At 47.8% G+C, this 18,953-nt stretch overlaps 1 non-coding gene across 1 annotated transcript; it reads right to left on the reverse strand.

Annotated features, from left to right (window-relative positions):
• Positions 1-18,528: 18,528 nt before the first annotated feature.
• Positions 18,529-18,602, reverse strand: Trnat-ugu (transfer RNA threonine (anticodon UGU)). Its single transcript has one exon. It is a non-coding gene; the product is annotated as a tRNA-Thr (tRNA).
• Between the last annotated feature and the right edge of the window lie 351 nt (positions 18,603-18,953).

Genomic DNA, 18,953 nt, shown 5'->3' on the forward strand with positions numbered 1-18,953 from the left:
TGCACCTGTTTGTATTAGGTCAGTTGCCAGAAGTGGTGTGCAATACACTCACCACCTCGGTGATGGTGAGTCTAAAAGCTTCATTTGTTTAACTTGGGAATGTTTGCAAAAAAACTATTTTTGTTTCCATATCAGCTCTTCAGATAGGTGTGAGGGACACTGAAATATGTTGGAATGATTTAGTAACAAGCAAATTAACAACAACTAGCAGACTAGGCATGAGAAATAGGGACAACATGAAAAGTGGGCTTCTATGAGTGGACAGGTAATGTGTTGCTGAAGCGGAAAAAACTGATGAAATCATGACAAAGGAGTCCACAATAAAAAAGAAAATTAAGAACACTATATAAGATGAGAAGGCTCTCAGAATCAAAAGGATTATGAAGTTGGAATGTTTCGACATGCTACCATTAAGAAGAAAATGGTACACATATCTTTAGTTTCAACTTCACATGAACATGGGTTTCATGAATAGGCATCATTATCTCATCCATTATTTGAATTAAAAAAACTAAATTTTGCATGAATAATAATATACTACTTGGCTACAGAGTGAATCATATTATTGAACTATTAATTAAATATTTTACCCTGGAGAATGTCACATTTTCTTGAAGAGGGCAAAAAATGACTTCTAAAAGTACCTTTTGAAAGATACACTAAACAAAATCTCCCTGGTTTACCATTTCAAGAAAATAATAATTAAAAGAATGTATTTAATTTGACCTTTTATTTTGGTCACTATGGAAGTACAGTGTACCTAAAATAATAATTGCATGTAATTCAGTACATAAGATAGAAATATTTTTTATTCCACAGTGTTTAAATTTAGTATAGGGGTCACAACACACTAGCTGGTTGATTTAAGTCTCGTTTCAACATTAATTAATTTTTTATGTTGTCCTATTTCAAAATACTACTAAAAATACAGACAATGACGTCCACATCCGCTTACTTCATTATTATTTCTAGTAAATGAATGTAGTGGCATCATAACCAAGTAATGTAGCTTGAAGTTTAATCCACACCTGTACACGTGTGTGTGTATTTTTGTGTGTTTAAACTACGCTTGTGAGTACTTGTACATCAGAGCATCCCTAAAAAAATTATGCCTATGATTGCATAAACACATATATAAATAAAAGTAAGTGAAGACAGTTTCATATCACATACCAGGAGCCCTGGAAAAACAGTCTCCTTTTTACTGTAATATTTGGGGCCCAGCGTGCATTCTTGGTAGCTGGAAATTTCACTGAAGATGGTTATCCTATAAATGGGGTCTCAGCGTTACCACTATGGGGGTGAAATACTATGTGGAAGCTTTCTTTTGAAAATAAAACGGTATGCAACACCTACTAAAATATTTTTAAAATAACATCTATGCAAAATAGTGCTTGATTTCTCACTTACAAATTAACTAATATATTTCAAAGATTTTCGAAAATAGTGAATGAAATGTTTTATGAAAATATTTCTTTATGGAAGCGTTATTAATGCTTAATACATGAGAATTTGAATTTGGCTTCACACTTGGAAAAAAAATGTGTCACTGTTTTTGGAAATTCAATCATAAATTGGATGAAATCTTTTATGAGAGTATTTCAGCCTTAAACATTTTTAGAGCTAAATCTATGACATATATTACTTCACTTTTTGGTTAGGTATAGAGAGATATTTGTTAGGGATGAAGTCTTCCATGTATATATCGTTGTTGTTGTTGTGGTCTTCAGTCCGGAGACTGGTTTGATGCAGCTCTCCATGCTACTCTATTCTGTGCAAGCATCTTCATCTCCCAGTACCTACTGCAACCTACATCCTTCTGAATCTGCTTAGTGTATTCATCTGTTGGTCTCCCTTTACGATTTTTACCCTCCACGCTGCCCTCCAATACTAAATTGGTGATCCCTTGATACCTCAGAACATGTCCTACCAACCGATCCCTTCTTCTGGTCAAGTTGTGCCACAAACTTCACTTCTCCCCAATCCTATTCAATACTTCCTCATTAGTTATGTGATCTACCCATCTAATCTTCAGCATGCTTCTGTAGCACCACATTTCGAAAGCTTCTATTCTCTTCTTGTCCAAACTATTTATCATCCATGTTTCATGTATATATCAGTACAAAAAAAAGAGGCGTGATTAACAGAAACCTTGGACTCTAGGTAACAGAATCACCTTATGGTGAGATGTACATTCGGAAAAGACCTTGCTTAATAAACATGAAAATTTAAGAAACTGTTGCAATTTGTCAACAACAACAAAAATTTGATTAAAGACATGAAGCCACACGGGATTAGCCGGGCGATGTCAGGCGCTGCAGTCATAGACAGTGCGGCTGGTCCCGGCGCAGGTTCGAGTCCTCCCTCGGGCATGGGTGTGTGTGTTTGTCCTTAGGATAAATTAGGTTAAGTAGTGTGTAAGCTTAGGGACTGATGACCTTAGCAGTTAAGTCCCATAAGATTTTACACACCTTTGAACATTTGAAAGAAATGAAAAAGGAATGTGCAGACCAGTTAGTCTACACAAGTGAAACGGCGAGCGCCAAGCAAGTGGTACATGAGAGCCAAGGAAAACAAATGGGAGGAACATGCTTCAGGAAATGCTCACTACAAATCAAAACGTGAATCAGTTTTGTTGGCTTCTTTATGTCATGTATATTGTATATTTACAGCAACCGACTACAAATCGAATTTGTCGATACCAGTACATCAAACATTTAAGCTCGACATTATGGAGCAATTTTATCAAGAAAGTTGTTCAGATAAAGATACTGCAGGGATTCTCTGTGTGATTCATTTGATGGAGAACCTTGAACGTTATTGCGTGAAGATTGTACTTACAGTACACAAACAGGCTTCTCTTGTGGGTTGCCAATTTGCCCTGTGCTGATGGCATCAAGTAGCAGATGTGGATCGTTGTGGGAGAAGTAGAGGGATATCAAACCAGGAGGGAGTGCAAGGATGTTGAAGAGCTGCTCTGGAAATGGAGGGGACATAGGAAGTGCCCCACCCTCTTTCCTTCTCCACACCCTCCACCTCCTCTTCCAAACGAACTTCCTACATTTCTCCATCCCGGATGATGTGTTCACCTCAATATTACCTTCCGTCTAACCCTGACCCACTCCTCTCCTCCCTTAAGCTCCCTCTCCTTCGCCTCCCCCCACCCCGTCCCCCCTCTCATTTCTCCTTTCCCAGTCCTTGCACTCAATTCCCATCTCCTCTGCCTTGGTGTACTATCGGCTCCACTCCTTCCCCCCCTCGTGCCGCCCTTCTACATCTCTTCCCTCTCTCCCTCCTCTCTGACCACCCCTCACTTAGCAGGCCCTTCAAATTTTAATGTAGTTACTTAGGCCCATTTTGCTGCCCACCGAGTATGTAATACAAGTGGAGTTTGTGTTCCCATATGGAGAATGCTGTTTTTAATTGTGCCAGTCGTGCCTCCGGTATTTATATGCTATGTCTTCATCGAGTGCCACTTCAACTGTATGGGGATTTTATGTAAAGATGCCTCATCAAACTATCCCTTCTTTTTGTATATTATAACTCCAATTGTTTCCTCTTCTCATGAGTAAATTTTATTTTTTGTCCCCATATTGTGTAAATGAAAAGTTTTCCCGTGATATTTTAAGTAATCCCATCTCTGAAGAGTGGCGAATTGTGTCGCTGCCTGCCCACCCCTCCCCACATGGAGGAGGACAATGAAATAACAATAAAGGGGAAAATAAAAGTTAACAGATCGTGAGTCAGTTTTGAGCACTGACTGTGTTTGCTTGTGAGTACATGCCATCGTTCGTTATGGTCACAAGTGTTACTCAGCGTTGTTTAGTCTTAGTACCTGACTCAATGTTAATTTGTCATGTGTCTTCTAAGTCAACATTCTTTCCTCATACACGATGATAAGTGTCATGTACAATTTTGGTATCTGAATCAATTGTGAGCGAGCAGCACTGGTTATTACCTTTACTGTGTGGGGACGGTGCAGTAGCAGATACTGTTAAGCTGTGGCTAGGCGACTCTTCCGCCACCCCTTCACGTGTCAACATGACACGGCTCACTTGACAGCCATCCCAGAAAGCTGCCACAGGCGCCAATACTGAGACCACCAAATGGGCTAAGGACTCAGTGCATCGTGCCTCCCACCACAAGTCACCGATAACCACTGACAGTGATACCGAAACCCGTTAAAACCTGTCCACAGCCTGGTGTGAGGAATTGATCTCTTTGTCATCAGACGACTCCTATGGGCGCGTCGTGATAGACCTCTCGCCTAGTGACGGACAAGCTTTGTTGGTCCGCAGCATTGATACAACCGACCAGCTTTGTTGGGTGCCGTGCCGTCTACACCATCTCGTCAGTGCAACGGGGCCATGTAGGGACTTTGATCCTGTCGGTCTCCACCATCCCCCCCCCCTCCACCTTATAGTCTAAGTGGCCTACCACTCACGCTCATTGGAGTTTCTGTAAATCGGATACTGGTGCCTCCACACCAGGAGTAACCACCCCTGTTCGTGCCGTGGAGCCTCGTTACCCCATTTCCAAGAATCCACAGCCACCACCATTGAAGAAGGAGAAGATCCCTCCTACCAACTGCAGGCCATTTACCAGAAAGACCATGTCAAGTACCTGCTTGACACAAAGGACCATAATCTCCAAGTCCTCAACTTTATGATTTCAAGCGCCATGGCAAATATTCTAATAGGGAAGTGTGGCATTTAGTACCACCTAGACAGTCATCAGTGTTAAGCTGTTCATGTGGCATGTAATGATGACTGAATATATTACTGGTGTTATCAACCAACGGATGATTCTGATACATGGGTCGTAGTCAGGATGACCTCGAGCTGGACATTTCTCACTATCAGGATAAAATAATTTCGAATGATGACTCAATCGGCGATCAGAATTCATTTTGCCAAACCACAGAAATCCTTGAGATGGTTTTGTGCTACAGTATGAAAGCACTGAAGGTCTTTTGTTGAGTCCCTTATTCACCGGGCATTTAATAAAACTTCTTGCCACAGCTGTTATGAAGGATTTTCATTTTTAATATGAACGGGAAAAAGTAACAGCACATTTAGATGTAATCTGCTTGGGTGTGTCATTTGTTTCAGTAGCAATCAGTTGAAGTTAACACTTCTTCGGAAAAAATAAATGGAGTAGTTCAATTGCAGATGCCTTAGTGGCATATTCTTTTGCGATGGCAGCTCATGTTTTGGATGTGAGAGCAATGTACTGTTTCAATTGCAATCGCACAGACAGAGCCTAGCCACGGCTACGGGTGTGCATGTTTGGGTGTCTGTGTTTCCAAACGTGTATTTTTGTGCCAGAAACAGATAGAGCAAGAACTCGAAAGATATTTTGGCTACTGCTTTCTGTTGCGTGTTTTTATGCACGACACATCAGTCACCTGTAACGTGAGTGTGTCTTTTCCTTTATTTTGTATATTATTCCATATGTGCATTTCCGTTGTTTTCATGTTTTAGTTGTAACTCATATTCTGAAGAAAGGATAATAATGAATGATGATTATATCTTATTACGTTAACAGAACTGATTTAATCAGAAGAACTGTTTCAAGTCCATATGATAACTTTCTCTGAAAGAAAACTTAAAAAAGAATAACAATTATGGTAAATAATACAAGGGAAAAACGTATGTACTTACCTGACGTAAAGCCAAGTAGTTCCTTTTAACAAGTATAATGTTAATGTTACGAATGTTTTAAATACAAAATTATTAGTTATCGGAATTGACAGGAAGTATGAATTATGCAGAAATACCTTATACGAATGAAAGAATATTCTTGTAATATTAAAGGTTTGACCTGGATTACTTTGAAAATAGTAACACATTTATTCATTTATATGGATCGATATGTGTGAGGTTACTGACTTTCTTTTTTGTGGAATTAAATTCAGGAATTTTTCCTCGTGAGTCTGATGTCAACTGGGTGTATGACACTCGTGAACCACATGATTTTCCCACTTTATTTCGACTGACTGACATGTCATTTTCAGTAGCTTTCCATTAACTCTGCATCATTATCTTCAGAAATCATTCACTTTCTGTCACTGAAGGTTACGCTGTTTATAAAACATTAATACAGCTCGTAGGACACTGGTCATCCGCACCAGCAATTCTGCTACAGACTGAAAGGAAGTAAGTGTACATTACGTCACTGCTTTCCTATATTCAATACATCTTTCATGTGTGTAATTTTAGACGCATCAAAGCTAACTGAGGACCCTAGAGCACAAGAGGTCTAGGTGCAATTTTGATGGTTTTGAGTAAACCAAAATTAAAATTTGAAAAATTGTTTTTATGTGGAATAAAAATGTTACTTGTGTTTTTGTATTTCAAACTACTATCCAACTATTAGACATTCAATATCGATTGAAAGATTTCTTCGCATATTTTTTTTTATATTGGGTTTCTTTAATATTTTTTAAGAAGCAATGTTTGCACTTCCTTTTAGAAGGCTTCACTTAGGTCTCTTTACCTCTAAAGAAAGGGAAAGAAAAATGATTGCAGTAGCCTCCTGAAATTCTTTTATTATTACGAAAATTTATGAAAACACACTTAAACTTAAGCTTTATGGTACAATGAAAAGTTCTTGTGTATAAGACGATCTTAAATAGTTTTTTATTCTTCCTTGGGGGTCAATATTATTGAGAAATATTTGCCACTGTACAGTTATTCTGTTGTCAGTGCTAAGAGACACGCAACACTGCATGAAATAATTGCAGAAGTCAATGTGGGACATATGACGAATCATCTGTTAGCACAGTACAGGGAAATCTGCCGTTAATGGGTTATAGCAGCAAACGACAGACTCACACTGTACAGTAATGGGACACATTAGAGAGATCAGCTTGTGCACAAAATCCTGCATCGGCGACACTTTCGAATTATGGATGGTTAAAGAGCCGCGATGGCTCAATATTTCTGCAGGGGACTTCCAACGACTTGTTGAGTCCCAGCTATATGGAGTGTCTGTGCTACATCTGGCAAAAAGAGGTCCGTTACGATATTTGGAAGTATCCTATAACTTCTGCCACCTTGTTGTGCTGTCCAAAGGCCTTATTGGGAATGACTTTGCTGGTTTCTCCGGTGTCACAGTCTCTGGCCGTCTTTGTGTTCCCTATCCATTCCTGTTCTGTTGAAAAAGAGTTGAAACCTAACAAACGAGCGTGCCTAATTTTGAAATGAATGAATCGTTGCTACCATGATGGAATATTAGCTCTGAAATATTTAGACTGATTCATAAGAGTCGTTGCTTACAAATTGTAGGGACGAGTTCCTTACACCCACAAAGCAATATCGCGTGACTTGGCGACACCCAGCAACAAATGGGGACGGCACCAAGCCGCGGGGAAAGACATGGGCCGTACCTTCCGAGGTGGCGTGCGGAGCTGCCATCTGTCGGCAGCAGCGAGCAACAGCGCCATTCAAGCTTTGTGTAATTCGCTTTAGCAATTAACAGGCTGGCAGGAAAGTATTGGAAGTAACGAACATTTCCTTAATGAAAAAAATAAGCAATTTTTAGTTTGTTATCCGAGTATCTATAAGCAGTAGGAGCTTGTTAACAATTATAGAGAGTAATACTTCATACCCGACAACATTTGTTGTGAGGTGTTGATGATATGTAGGTCAAAGAGGCAGATCGCTGGTGGGGTCTGGACCCCTCTGGACCCCTCCACCATCCTCCACACCTATAAATCCCTCATCCGCCCTATCCTTTGTTATGCCCATCCGGCTTGGATCTCCGCCCCCCTCCCGCCATGCTCTCCGCCTTGCCTAGCCCCCCTCCCGCCATGCTCTCCGCCTTGCCTATCGCATCCGTCTCCCCTCCCCCACGCGGATCCTGTATGATCTTATCCCCTTCCCCCACCTCCTCCTCTTCCTCCAAAGGATACGAATCCTATACCCGGTCTCCATCTCTCCACCCTCCTTACACTCTCCCAAGGTGGCTTCCGCTAGCTCCCCCTCCCTGATGATGTCCTCGCCAGCTCCCCCTCCCTGATGATTCCCCGATCCTCTCCCACCCCCGCCCGCTGCCGCGCCTGTACTCCCATGTCCCACCCGGTCTCCATCTCTCCACCCTCCTTACCCTCTCCCAAGGTGGCTTCCGCCAGCTCCCCCTCCCTGATGATGTCCTCGCCAGCTCCCCCTCCCTGATGATGTCCTCGTCCCCTACATCTACCCCTCCTATCAACTTTGACCCTGCCCCCCCTCACTCCTGGTGTCCTTTCCCTTAGGCACCCTCCCTCCTTTCTCTTCCCTTCCCTTCTCTTTCCTTTTCCCCCGTCCCCTCCCTCCACCCCTCTTCTTCCGGGCTTCCCCTCCCCCTTCCTCTCTCCCCCCCTCTTCCCCTTGCCCGTGGCGTCCCTGCTCTCCCCTCTCGCTTTCTCACTCCCCCTCCTCCTCCTCCCCCTCCTCCTCCTCCTCCTCCTCCTCCTCCTCCTCCTCCTCCTCTCTTGGCAGGTCCCTGGACTCGCACATGCATCGTGAACTTTCGCGCGCCGGAGATCGTCGCCCTCGGTTTAGTGTTTGTGCCGTCGTGTCTGTGCATCAGTGTTTTTTGCCGTCCACGCTCCTTCGTTCACGTGCGTCGTCTACCTCGTCAGTGTTTGTGCCCAGTGCCGCCGTTTTTCTTGTTGTTTCGTCGAGTGTGAACGGCTTCCTGTTTTTTTAACAATTGTATCTCCTGTTTTTTAAACCGCCATTCTGTTACTTGTCTGTCTCCCTTTCTTTTTTATTGTACTGCCTATGGCTGAAGAGCGGAGTACACTGTTCCGCTGCCAGCCCACCTTTGTATGGGGTGTTCAAATTACAATAAAGAAAAAAAAAAAAAAAAAAAAGATCGCTGGTGGGGTCTGGACCCCTCCACCATCCTCCACACCTATAAATCCCTCATCCGCCCTATCCTTTGTCATGCCCATCCGGCTTGGATCTCCGCCCCCCCTCCCTTTTATAAATCCCTCCAAATCCTTGCACGCCAGCTCTCCGCCTCGCCTATTGCATCCGTCTCCCCTCCCCCACGCAGATCCTGTATGATCTCATCCCCTTCCCCCACCTCCTCCTTTTCCTTGAAAGGATACGGATCCTGTACACCTCCCGTAAACTCGACCCTCCTCACCCCCTCGTCTCCCCGATCCTCTCCCACCCCCGCCCACTGCCGCGCCGCGCCTGTATTCCCACGACCCCCCTCACCCCCTCGTCTCCCCGATCCTCTCCCACCCCCGCCCGCTGCCGCGCCACGCCTGTATTCCCATGTCCCGCCCCGCTCGTCTCCCCGATCCTCTCCCACCCCCGCCCGCTGCCGCGCCGCGCCTGTATTCCCACGTCCCGCCCCGTCTCCATCTGTCCACCCTCCTTACCCTCTCCCAAGGTGGCTTCCGCCAGCTCCCCCTCCCTGATGATGCCCTCCTCCCCTCCATCTACCCCTCCTACCAACTTTGATCCTCCCGCCCTCCTCCTGTGCTTGCTCCTCTGGGCACCCTCCCTCCCTTCTCTCCCTTTTTCCCTCCCTCCTCCTTTTCTCTCCCCTCCTCCCCCGGGCCTCCCCTCCCCTGTCCCTCTCCTCCTGCCCCCATTTCCTCCGCCATTGGCATCCTTTTTCTCCCCTCTCCCCCACCTCACCCCTGTTCCCCTCTTGGCAGGTCCCCGGGCTCGCACACGCTAAGTGGACATTCGCGCGCCGGAGATCACCGCCGTCAGTGTTTCGTGTGTGCCGTCATGTTTAGTGTTCCGTGTTCACCGTCGCACTCCCTCGTTCACCAGTGCCATCGTCATCTTCAGTGTTTGTGCGTTGTCTCATCTGTTAGCAGTGTGGATTATCGACGAGTGTGAACGGCTCCGTTATTGTCTCTCTGTGTCTCCTGTTTTATTGCCCACCTTTTGTAACTTTTATGTTTTCTCCTATTTCTACTGCTTGTATATTCTATGGCTGAAGAGCAGCGTAGTGTGCTGCTGACAGCCTGCCTGTTGTACAGGCTTTAAAATAACAATAAAGCAAAAAAAAAAGCAGATCGCTAGCGGCAGATGTAGCATTTGTAAATAAAAGTCTACTATACGAAGCAAGTATTGTTTAATTTATAATGCTCACAATTTTATTTCAATTCCATTCACACACGTCGTTCACGATAGTTGAAAGTGGTGATAATCGTAAGTAGCCTTACTAAACTTCTCAACGCAGACGAATGTAGCTTTGTTTTGGAATCTTACAGCAAAGCAGCCCTGCAACATTTTCAACTCATCTGTTAATCTCTTTGTCTGCCCACTGTAACTTCACCGTCAGTTATTGTAAACATAAATACTCGTTCTTAGGTTCTATGATGTTCACCGATTTGTTTGCTTGTACGTTGGTTATTTATTACTATGTAAACTTCAAGCGACTAAATTTGTTTTTCCTTTTATTGGGTTTCGATCCCACCCAGACAGGGCTGGCTGGAAACTCTTCAGCCCTGATTTTGAAGCTTGCTTTGAAAGTTACTATTGTTACTTACCTAAAATCGGCGTCTTCACTTTGTCAGCGAAAGAGATTGATTCGTCCGTACTGAGGGCTGCTGTTTTTTTTAATTGATTCCAGAAAGAATCAAAATCTTATCAACGATTCAGAATCTTGTAAACGAAGAAGTCGCTTGTCTCCAAGATTGTCTGCTACGACGCGCTGTGCTATAGGCAACCCGGGTTGCAAATGTCTGCAGGAGGTGTAGCGGCGGATGTGCCACTCCTGGACGCTCTTCGTAGTATGTACTGCCGCAGATAGATGGCAGGAACGAGCTGCAGAGCGCAGAAAGCCAACGTCCTTACGACGGCCGAGCTTCTGCCAATCATCAGGCAAACGTTCGGACTGGCGATGGTGGGGTGGTGCGTCTGTGGAAATACCTACGTCACCGAGACAAAAGCACAAGATGAAACGGAAAAATACGCTGCTAACGTTTCTCGAACGATTAGGTGCCTACTGAATCAATAATTTACGTTCCAAGTAATACAATGACAGTGCGATTCGTACAGTGTATGCGAACAGTATTCGGTTCGTATATATTTCTGGAATGAAGCTTTACGACGCCATCTCCGGCGGTACTCCACAACGATACCGCCCTTCGATTGTGCCTTTCCAGCACTAATCGAAGCGCTAGGTTTTCAGGTGCCAGCCAGCCAGCCGAGCAGCAGCAGTCCAGCCGTGCAGCAACAGCTACAGCGGTCCCGGCCAGCAGCAGTGGTCCAGCCAGCCAGCCCTCCAGCAGCAGCGGTCCAGACAGCCAGCCCTCCAGCAGCAGCAGTCCAGCCAGCCAGCAAGCCAGCCAGCCAGCCAGCCCTCCAGCAGCAGCAGCAGCAGCGGCCCCTGCCCCGTCCGCAGCAGCAGCTGCGGCTTTCCCGCCAGCCGTCGTCAGCGCATGCGCCAGCAGCGTGGGACTCTGGCCTTCGTCCGTCTTTGTTTTCGTCTGTCTTCATCTTCATCCGTCTTCGTCTTTATCCGTCTTCGTATTCATCCATCTTCGTCTTCGTCAGTCCCCAGTTTTTTCCTTTCCTTTTCGTCCTGTACATTTTTGTTTATCCCTGTCGTCATGTCAGCCCCCACCACCACCACCACCACTACCACCACAGCCATAGTTTATACTTACCCCTCCGCCGCCACCACCACCATTACATGGTGTGCACAGTCACACTTGGCTCTTTCCATCCCTCCTCTTCTCACTCTCCCTTCGCCCTCGCTCTTTGTCGCCCCCTCCCCAGCTTCTTCCTCCCGCTCCTCTCCCTCATCTTTTCCCCCCACTCCCCCAGCATGTCACTGCAGCTCTAGCTAGGGTGGTGGCCCGTCGGGCCACTGCCCATGCCCAACTCTCCCCATCATCTTCGCCATCACCGCCACCACCATCGCTGTTGCCGTCGCCTTCTCCGTCACCATCTCCGGCGCCGACTGCTGCGTCCACGCCGGGACCTGCGCCTTCCCGCCAGCTCCCTATAGCTCCCGTCCCTCATGTCAGCACTCACCCTTCTGCTGCGGTTCATCGCCCTAGTGGCACCACCACCGCTCCCAAAAAGGCCCCACATCGTCCTTCTTCCCCCTCCCCAGGATCCTATGGATGTGTCCCCGCCTGGCCCTGCTCCCTCCGCCTCCTCCTCCTCCTCCCCCTCCCCCCTCTTTATACAAATTTATCCTCTTCCGTCCTGATCCTTCCCTTCTCGAGGCCTGGAATCTCTCCCTCCTCTTCTGCCAATACTTCCCTGGTGCCCCCATCTCTCTCCTCACGCCCAGACGGGATTCCGTTCTTCTCCCCCAGCCTAACCCTCCATACTGACTTCCTTTCCCGCCTCCCCATCTCCTGTTTTGGCTCCAACACCTCCCTCATCGCTGCTCCTTCTCCATCTCCTACCCACCAACCCCAACCCACGCATCGCCCGACGACCCTCACCGCCATGATCACTCGGCTCAGTCCATTGATCACGGAGGAGGAGGTGCTGGCGGAGCTTCAGGCACATCCCCATCTGGAGGTGCGTGCGGTTCGTTGCATCCACAACACCTGATCCTTAGTCTCTTCTTCCCCGGCCTTACCGTTACCTGTGCCACCATCTATGTCCGCCCTAACGCCCCTCTTCCCTTCGACTTCCTCTCCCACATTGACCGTACCTTCTCCTCCCACGTCATTGCCGCCGACCTCAACATCCATAGTCGTTCCGCCGCCCAGTTATGGCAGTGGCATCGGATCCTCTCCTCCCTTCAAGGCGACCTCATACCCATCCCCCAGCACACCCGTCCCGACTCCAACTCCACTCCCGATGTTATCCTATCCTCCCCCAACCTCCTTGGCCGCATAACGGTGGATGTCCTGGAGCCTATTGGTAGCGACCATCTCCCTGTCACCCCCGCCCTGACCCTCGTCATGACCCTCCCCCTATGTACGTCCATGACTATCCCGTGCCAACTGGAATGCCTACCGTGATACCCTCTCCACACAGGTCGATAGCCAGCCCTTCACCTACCACCACCCTGTCGATGTAACCCATGCTGCCTCCTTTCTCCAGCAGACCTTGTCAGAGGCCGTGGAGGCCCACATCCCTACTGTCACCATCCACCCCCACCGTCCTACCTTACCCCCACAGGCCGTACTCCTCCTCCATGAATCCCGCCACCTCTATCGTGCCTTCCTCCGCACGCGTGACCTGGACACTCTACGACACCACCGGCAACTCCAGCGACACATTCGTAATTTGCTCGCGGCTAAGAAACGCCGGGACTGGTGACAGACATGCACCCATTTAAATGCTACCCTACCTATCAACTCGTCCAAGTTCTGGTCAGCCTTCCGTCACCTTACCGGAACTAAACCCTCTCCCTACTATCCTCTTCTCCATGATGATCACCCCTTCCCTGAGAAGCCTCTCCACCCAGAAGATCTTTACGCCGTTACAGAGGGTTACGACAAGATCCTCCTTGGAGGGGATCTTAATAGTAAACATGTTGCCTGGAATTCCCGTAAGACTAACCCAAAAGGACATATGTTGTTTGCACTGGCTGAGAATTTACATGTTTCCGTCCATGGACCACGGGAACCGACGAGGATACCTTACGTCCAGACACAAGACCCTGATGTTCTAGACATCGCCATAATCAAGAACATCAACCCGAATCTCCAACTGCAGACGCTGGATGATCTTTCGTCGGACCACAGACCGGTGTTAGGACTCATAGAGAGGGCTACTTTGCAACTCCCACTGCCGACGACAAGAACTTACGACTGGCAGCGGTTCCAAGCGTACCTCAACAACAATGTGCGACCAACCCAGGTTGTTACTACCAGAGAAGCGATTGATGTGGCAGTCGCAGTACTCACGAAGAAGATTAACAATGCGAAACAACGAGCACTCACGGAGCACCTGCAACCAGAAGTCAATTATGATGAGTTTCCACCACCACTGCAGGAACTTAAGACAAGGCGCAATCGATTTCGGAAACGATGGGTCCGTTACCGCCATCCGGATGATAGACGGGAGACTCACAGACTAACCCGAGAACTCTGGCGGAAGGTTCAGAACTGGAAGCAACACACGTGGGAACTCAAAATGGACAACTTTCTATTACGCACCAAAGATGAATGGCGAATAGTTAAAAGTCTCAGACAGCAACAGCCCCCCAAAAGGGCAATTTGCGGACCCCATGGCCTCTTGTACGACTCACTGGCGCAGGCGGAGCTGTATGCGGACACATACCAACAACAGATGACTACGCCCCCCACGGAGGATGGAGATGATGCACTCCACCGTGCAGAGGAGGACACAGCGGCGGAATGGGAAGCTATTCGGGACGCCCCGACTAACGCTATGCCCCGGCTGACAACGCCGGAGGAAATTCGGAGGATTATCAAGTATAGCAAACACACCTCACCTGGAGCAGATAGAATCAGCAATACAGAATTGAAACACCTCCCGAGGAAGCCTGTTGTGCTTCTCACCCGGATAGTGAACAGCTGCCTCAGGACTGGATACTTCCCAGAGGCATGGAAGATTGCCAGAATAGTGCCAATACCAAAACCGGGCAAGGATCTCTCACACCCTGACAGCTACAGACCCATAAGTTTACTGCCGACGCTGGGAAAGGTCCTGGAATGTGTCCTACTGAAACGCATGCTGGACATCCTTGTGGCACACAACATCATCCGACCGGAGCAGTTTGGCTTCCAGGCGAAGCTATCGGCTGAGTTACAACTACTGCGCATCACGGAATCTATCCAAGACAATTTCAACAAGAAACGACATACTATTGGAGTATTTCTCGATATAGAGAAGGCTTACGATAAAGTATGGCGACGCAACTTGATCGTCAAGCTCCGACGTACCACTCCCCTACCAGACTGCTACTTAAAACTTCTCGATAATTTTCTTCAGGATCGCAGATTATATGTTCGCATTGACGACAAGAATTCAACAACACGGCCTGTCCTTGAAGGACTTCCACAAGGATCGGTCATATCTCCACTGCTGTTTAATTTATATATTAACGACCTCCCGACGGTGCCACATGTTACTGCCAGTTTCTATGCCGACGACACAGCGCTCCTGACTGCAGGCACCAGAATGGACCACCTCGTCACACGGATGCAGCACCAACTAGATTTAGTGGACCACTGGACCCACATGAACAAAATAACGGTCAATGCAGAGAAAACCAAAGTTATTGTCTTCACACGTCGGAGACCCATCGTCAATGAACGCCTACGGATATCAGACCAGCCACTCCCCTGGGCAACAACTGTAAAATACCTGGGAGTTCATCTGGACGCCAAACTGTTGTATAGTCATTACATTATGGAGAAGAAGACGTCTGGCCTCAAAATGCTGGGAGCTCTCCTCCCATTTCTGAAGAGCTCGTACCTCAGCCAACGCACGAAACTCCAGTTGTACCATGCCACAGTCGAACCATCTATTTTGTATGGATCGACCTCTTGGGGTACTACGTGTGCCACTAACTACAAGAAGCTACAGGTTGTACAAAGCAGATGCCTACGATGGATCACAGGAGCTCAATGGTGGATCCGAAATCATGACATTCATCGAGCCTTAAGCGAATCTTACCTCTCAGACAAGGTCAAGGAGAAGGCACGAACCTTATTTCGGAAGTTGGACATGATACGTGACAGTACACCACAACTCACCACAGTAGGTGTGGTAGAACCCTTACGCAACCACAAATATAAAGTACCGAAGGCGATAGTATTTGAGCCTCCGTAAATGATATCCCACCGTAATTCTCCATAATTTAAGGACATATCGTCCTTTAGCACTTCTACACACATGTTTTCATACACTCAACAAAAGCAGCGAGTTAGAGGACCCTTCTGTGTGCCCAAACTAAAGCTGAAAGAAGAATAAATAAATAAAGAGAAAATTTTTACCCCTTCCATTCCCTACAGAAGTAAAAATCAACGAAGTTGATCGGACTTCAGCACCACCACAAAAAAAAACCCTTCCCTGACTCCCTTAGTAAGGCCAATCACTTTGCCTCCTACCTCTCCAATGCTTTCTCCATCCCCGATGATCCCCAGTTCGATTACTCCCTCTTCCCGGATGTCTGCAATCGAACTGACACCTCTGTCCCTCCCCTCACAACTGGTTTCCAGTACTTGGACAACATTGCACACACGGAACTCAATACCCCTATCACTACACAGGATCTCATTGCTACACTCCGCACAAAACGCAACACCGCTCCTGGTCACGAGCGTGTCACCAACCGTCACCTTCGTGAAGCTCCTGTCTCTTTCCTCTCCACCCTGGCCAGGCTCTACAATGTAGTCCTGTCCACCGGTTACTACCCCGACCTGTGGAAAACCTCTCGTATCCTGATGTTCCTTAAACCTGGCAAACCGCCGTCCACCATCTCCTCCTACCATCCCTTCAGCCTTACCTCGGTCTTCAGCAAGGTCCTGCAATCTATCCTCACCCGCCGCATCCACCACCATCTCTGCCAGCACCGCCTCCTTCCTGTTACCCAGTGTGTATCCCAGTCATGAGTGGAGAGAAAAGAGCGGTAGAGGCGGCGGGACTCTCGAAGGACAAGTACGGCCTGCGGAGGCAGGGTGGGTCGGTGAGGGTGGATGGCTTTGGTGGGGATATGGGTGGCGACGGCATCAGACAAGGTCTGCTGCAGAAAGGCAGCAGTGCGAGAGATGTCATCAGGAGATTGGAGGGTAAGGTCGTGGCCGTCAACCTGGGTGTGAATGGAGTCCCGGTAGGCATCCCAGTTGGCACGGGAGTAAACATGGACAAGTTTAGGAGGGACGTTCGGGCGAGGAGCGTCGCAGAGATGGCGACCATTAGAGATAGTGAGGAGAACAGGAGCATGGTCATTGCCATGCCCAGTGTGGCTTTCGGCTGTCCTTCTCTACCGACAACCTTGTCCTTCACCTCACTCGCTCCACACTCTTCCTCTCCCTGGACCTCGAACGTGCTTATGACCCCGTATGGCATTCCGGTCTCCTCTTCAAGCTCCAAACCTTCACCCTTCCCATTAACCACCTCCGTCTGATCGGCTCCTTTCTCTCCCACCGTCCTTCCTACGTCAACATCCATTACACGGATTCCTACACCTCTTTTCCCTCCGCCGGTGTGCCCCAAGGCTCCGTCCTCTCTCCCCTTCTGTACCTTTTATATATGGCAGACATGCCGCCACCGTCAACCCCCGTCCACCTTCTGCAGCTTGCCGATGACACCGCCTTCCTTGCCCTTGCCTCCACCCTGCAGCGCTCCCAACACCTTCTCCAATCCCATCTTGACCGGTTCACCGCTTGGTGCCACCAGTGGTTGCTCAAGGTCAATCCCTCCAAAAACCCAGGCGATCTTTGTAGCAAAACTACCACTTCCTTTCACCTTCTTGATTTCTATCTCAAAATCTATGGCCGTCCTATCGCCCTCACCCCCACCCTCAAGTACCTTGAGGTCACCCTCTATCGTCGACTCTCCTGGACCCCATCTCTGGACAATCTAAGCCAAGCCACACTCTAGACTCCGTCTCCTCAAGCTCCTTTCCAACCGTATGTCGGGTCTGGACCCCCCCAACATAAATGATGACTAACTGACAACCTCAGCTGCCAACAGGTGTTGTTGTTATACCTCGATGTGGACAGCTGAAAATGCATGCCCTGACCGAGACTCGAACCCGGGATCTCCTGCTTACATGGTAGGCGCTCTATCCATCTGATCCACCGAGGACACAGATGAATAGTGCGACTGCAGGGACTTATCCCTTACACTCTTCCCGTAAGACTCACATTCCCAACTGTCCACAATTCTACATATGTATTGTACCTTATAGACATTTGCCAACCCACTCGTTACTCGCGCGCGCTTTGGTGATTCCCGTAAGATTTTGGGCAACCTGTGCACATTCGCACAGATGAAGGTCAATGGCTGGGTAGCCTTAAACTATGTATACGAAGACAGTAATTAGTTTTCGAAAGAACAGTTACTGTTGATGACCGTGCAGCTTGTCCCTGGAATAAATGATGACTAACTGACAACCTCAGCTGCCGACAGGTGTTGTTGTTATACCTCGATGTGGACAGCTGAAAATGCATGCCCCGACCAAGACTCGAACCCGGGATCTCCTGCTTACATGGTAGCCGCTCTATCCATCTGAGCCACCAAGGACACAGATGAATAGGGCGACTGCAGGGACTTATCCCTTGCACGCTTCCCGTGAGACTCACATTCCCAACTGTCCACAATTCTACATATGTATTGTACCTAGTAGACATTTGACAACCCACTCGTTACTCGCACACACATTGGCGATTCCCGTAAGATTTTGGGTAACCCGTGCGCATTCGCACAGACGAATGTCAATGGCTGGGTATCCATTATCTATGTATACGAAGACAGTAACTAGTTCCCGAAAGAACAGTTACTGTTGATGACTGTGCAGCTTTTCCCTGGAATAAATGATGACTAACTGACAACCTAACTGACAACCACAGCTGCCAACAGGTGTTGTTGTTATACCTCGATGTGGACAGCTGAAAATGTGTTCCCCGACCGGGACTCGAACCCAGGTTCTCCTGCTTACATGGCAGACGCTCTATCCGCCTGAGCCACCGAGGACACAGATGAATAGTGCGACTGCAGGGACTTATCCCTTGCACGCTTCCCAACATACTCTACACCTATAAATCCCTCATCCGCCCTATCCTTTGTTACGCCCATTTGGCCGTTATCTCAGCCTCCCCTACCTTTTATATATCCCTTCAAATCCTAGAACGCCATGCTCTCCGCCTCGGCTATCGCATCCGTCTCCCCTCCGCCACGCGGATCCTGTAGCGTATCATTCCGTTCCCCCACTCCTCCTTTTCCTTGAAAGGATACGGATCCTGTACACCTCCCGAAAACTCGATCCTCCTCACCCGCTTGTCTCGCCCATCCTCTCCCACCCCCACCCACTGCCGCCCCTGTATT

The sequence above is a fragment of the Schistocerca nitens genome, chromosome 11 (assembly GCF_023898315.1).
Source record: "Schistocerca nitens isolate TAMUIC-IGC-003100 chromosome 11, iqSchNite1.1, whole genome shotgun sequence".
NCBI lineage: Eukaryota > Metazoa > Arthropoda > Insecta > Orthoptera > Acrididae > Schistocerca > Schistocerca nitens.